Raw genomic sequence first — 4,089 nt, forward strand, 5'->3', positions numbered from 1 at the left:
TGCAAACTTTATATGCCCCAATATAGGGGAATGCCAGGGCCAAAAGAATGGGAATGGGTGGGTAGGGAAGTGGGGGGTGCTATGGGGGACTTTTGGGATAGCATTGGAAATGTAATTGAGGAAAATATGTAATAAAAATATTAAAAATCAAAAAAAAATAATTTTTAAATGGGACCTCAGGAAACTGGAAAGCTTCTGTAAGGCAAAGGACACAGCCAATAATACAAATCAGCAACCTACAGATTGGGAAAAAAATCTTCAGTAACCCCATATCCAATAGAGAGCCAATATCAAAAATATATAAAGAACTTAAGAAGTTAATCACCAAAAAACCCAAACAATCAAAAAATGGGCTATAGAACTAAACTAAACTGAGAATTCACAACTGAAGAGTCTAGAATGACTGAGAAGCACCTAAAGAAATGTTCAAAGTCTGTAGTGATCAGAGAAATGCAAATCAAAATGACCCTGTGATTCCACCTTTTATCAATCAGAATGTCTAAGATCAAAACCTCAGGTGACAACACATGTTGGAAAGGCTGTGGAGAAAGAGGAACACTCCTCTGTTGCTGATGGGATTGTAAACTGGTACAACCACTCTGGGAATCAATCTGGAGGTTCCTTAGAAAATTGGAACTTGATCTACCCAAGGATTCAGCTATACCACTCTTGGGAATATACACAAAAGATGCCCCACCATGCCACAGGGACACATGTTCCACTATGTTCATAGTAGTATTATTTGTGATAGCCAGAAGCTGGAAACAACCTAGATGTCCCACAACAGAAGAATGGATTCAGAATATGTGGTTCATTTACACAATGGAACACTACTCAGCTATTAAGATCGAGGACATCCTGAGTTTTGCTGGCAAATGGATAGAACTAGAAAATATGATCCTGAGTGAAGTAACTCAGACTTAAAAGTATATTTATGGTATGTACTCATTACCATGTGGATATTAGCCAAAAAATATGTAGTATACCCAAGATACACAGAACTCAAAAAGGTCAACAAGCTGAAGTGCCCAAGTGAGGATGCCTCAATCCCACTTGGGAAAGAGAAGAAGGCAATCACAAGTGGGAAGGGTGGGAGGGATCTGGGAGGGAAAGTGGACGGAGGGGAGGAGGGAATAGGGGGGGATAGGGGAACCTGGTCTGGTATTGGGTGAGGGGAAAGGACTGAAGCCCTGAAATCAGCAGAAAGAATGGGCAACCTTGGTAGGTGGTTTGGGGGGACCCTTAAGAATGTACCAGAGAACTGGGAGGTAAAAGACTCTCAGGACTCAAAGGTTAGGACCTTAGATGAAATGCTGGACAGTAGGGAGAGGGAACTTATAGTAGAGCCCATCTCCAGCAGGAAGACCAAATGAGGAAGGGGGAATTTCCAGTAGTCACAACTCTGACCCATAATTGTTCCTGACTGAAAGAATTACATGTATTGAAATGAAGAGGATCCTGAGGAAAAGAAGGTCCAGTGACAGGCCCAAAGAGGGATCCAGCTCAAGGGGAGGTCCCAAGGCCTGACACTATCACTGAGGTTATGGAATGCTCACAAAAAGCTATCTATCATGACAGCACTCTGGAAGACCCAACAAGCAGCTGAAAGAGTCAGAGGCAGATAGTTGTGCCCAACCAATGGACAGAAGTAGATGACCCCTGTTGTTGAATTAGGGAAAGACTGAAAGAAGCTGAGGAGGAGGGCAATCCTGTAGGAGGTCCAGCAGTCTCAATTAATCTGGACCTCCGAGATCTCTCAGACACTGGACCACCAAACAGGCAGCATACACCAGCTGACCAACACACATATGGCAGAGGACTGCTAGTTCTGTGTTTGCTCAGAGATGATGCAACTAACCCTCAAGTGACTGGAAGCCCCAGGGAATTTAGAGGCCAGGTGGTGTGGAGGGTCAGGAGGAGGTATGGGATGTGGAGCAGTAGGAGGGTGGATGGGTGGGTGGGTGGGGGTAATAAAATATGGAGTGTAAAAATAAATAAATAAATAAATAAATAAATAAATAAATAAATAAATAAATGAATAAATAAATAAATAAAATAAAATAAAATAAAAGATTGGCATTTATCATTTGCTTCCCTTGCACTGTTTCATAGAGTTTGAGTTTTTAATCCACTTTACTATAAATAAACAGTTAATAAATGTAAAAAAAAAAGATTGGGGAGGACATGAGAGAGAAGCAGATGGTGAGAGACATGAAGTAGCATCAGACACGGGACTGAAAGTGACATAATGAAGCCCATTGTCTGTGTGCTGAAGTTAATGACTGAAGTAAATGTAAAATAAAGGTATTTGATAATAGGAATGCTGAACTCCCTTCATTGCACCTTACGAGAGTGTGTTCAGTGCTTTTGTGACAGGGCAGGAAAGCATATTCCCTCTGCTGGATTTCTGCCACTTTGTGTTCTGATCAGGTGTGCACCCAATTCTCCAAATGCGAACAACAGAGATAGTGTTAGAAACACAATGCCTCATTATGGTCTTGTATTTGTGGGTTTTTTTTTTAAAGCCAAGAATATCCAAGGATCTTGTTCTCTTTATTGCTATATTTTGTGGGGGTTGATTTTTTCAACTTTCTTTCCCTCCCACAACACCAGTCACATCTTTTTTTCTGTTCACTATGCTATATGATCGCCCTAATTTGCATATGTTTGTTAGCCTGGTTTCTTGTTTCTGGAATAATGATCTTAAAATGCACGCTGGCAAACAGAAAACATGGCTAGGCTGTATGTTACTGTAGGATCTATTACCTTCTCTTTTTCAAAAGAAATGCATTTTCTTAAATAATAACAATCTAAAGTTGTCAAATCAATACATGTTCATAACTAGGCCATTTCCAGTTATGTATTAGCTGTTAACCCTGTAGTAGAAACTCTGGGGCTTGATGTTTTTCCACATGTTGATCTCAGAGACTCCTAAGCCCCATTCACTCCATGGGCATGCCTATTATCATGAGAACAGAATAGCTGTGTTAGCACAACAGGACTAGGATTTTATTTTTTCCTTTTTAAAAAAATTAGATATTTTCTTTATTTACATTTCAAATGTTTTCCCCTTTCCTAGTTTCCCCTCCGAAAATCCCCTATCCTCTCCCCCTCCCCCTGCTCCCCAACCCACCCACTCCTGCTTCCTCGCCCAGCATTCCCCTATACTGGATCATAGAATGTTCACAGGACCAAGCTCTCCTCCCACTGATGACCAACTAGGCCATCCTCTGCTACATATGCAGACAGAGCCATGAGTCTCTCTGTGTGTTTTCTTACATTGGTGGATTAGCCCCAGGGAGCTCTAGGGTTACTGGTTAGTTCATATTGTTGTTCCTCCTAGGGGGCTGCAAACACCTTCAGCTCCTTGGGTACCTTCTCAAGCTCCTTCATTGGGGACCCTGTGCTATGTCTAATGGATGATTGTGAGCATCCACTTCTGTATTAGGCAGGCACTGGCAGAGCCTCTCAGGAGACAGATATATCAGGATCCTGTCAGCAAGCTCTTGTTGGCATCTGCAATTGTGTCTGGGTTTGGTGGTTGTTTATGGGATGGATCCCCAGGTGGGGCAGTTTCTGGATGGTCGTGGCTTCAGTCTCTGCTCCAAACTTTGTAACTCCTTCCATGGGTATTTTGTTCCCCCTTCTAAGAAGGATTGAAGTGTCCACACTTTGGTCTTCTTCTTGAGTTTCATGTGGTTTGTGAATTTTATCTTGGGTATTCTGAGCATCTGGGCTAATATCCACTTATCAGTGAGTGCATGTCATGTGTGTTCTTTTGTGATTGGGTTACCTCACTCAGGATGATATCCTCAAAATCCATCCATTTGTTTAAGAATTTCATGAATCCACCTGAGTAGTACTCCATTGTGTAAATGTACCACATTTTTTTTTTTTGCATCCATTCCTCTGTTGAGGGGCATCTGGGTTCTTTCCAGCTTCTGGCTATTATAAATAAGGCTGCTATGAACATAGTGGAGCCTGTGTCCTTATTACAAGTGGGAACATATTCTGGGTATATGCCCAGGAGAGGTATTGCTGAATCTTCTGTTAGTACTATGTCCAATTTTCTGAGGAACCATCACACTG

The sequence above is a fragment of the Mus caroli genome, chromosome 8 (assembly GCF_900094665.2).
Source record: "Mus caroli chromosome 8, CAROLI_EIJ_v1.1, whole genome shotgun sequence".
NCBI lineage: Eukaryota > Metazoa > Chordata > Mammalia > Rodentia > Muridae > Mus > Mus caroli.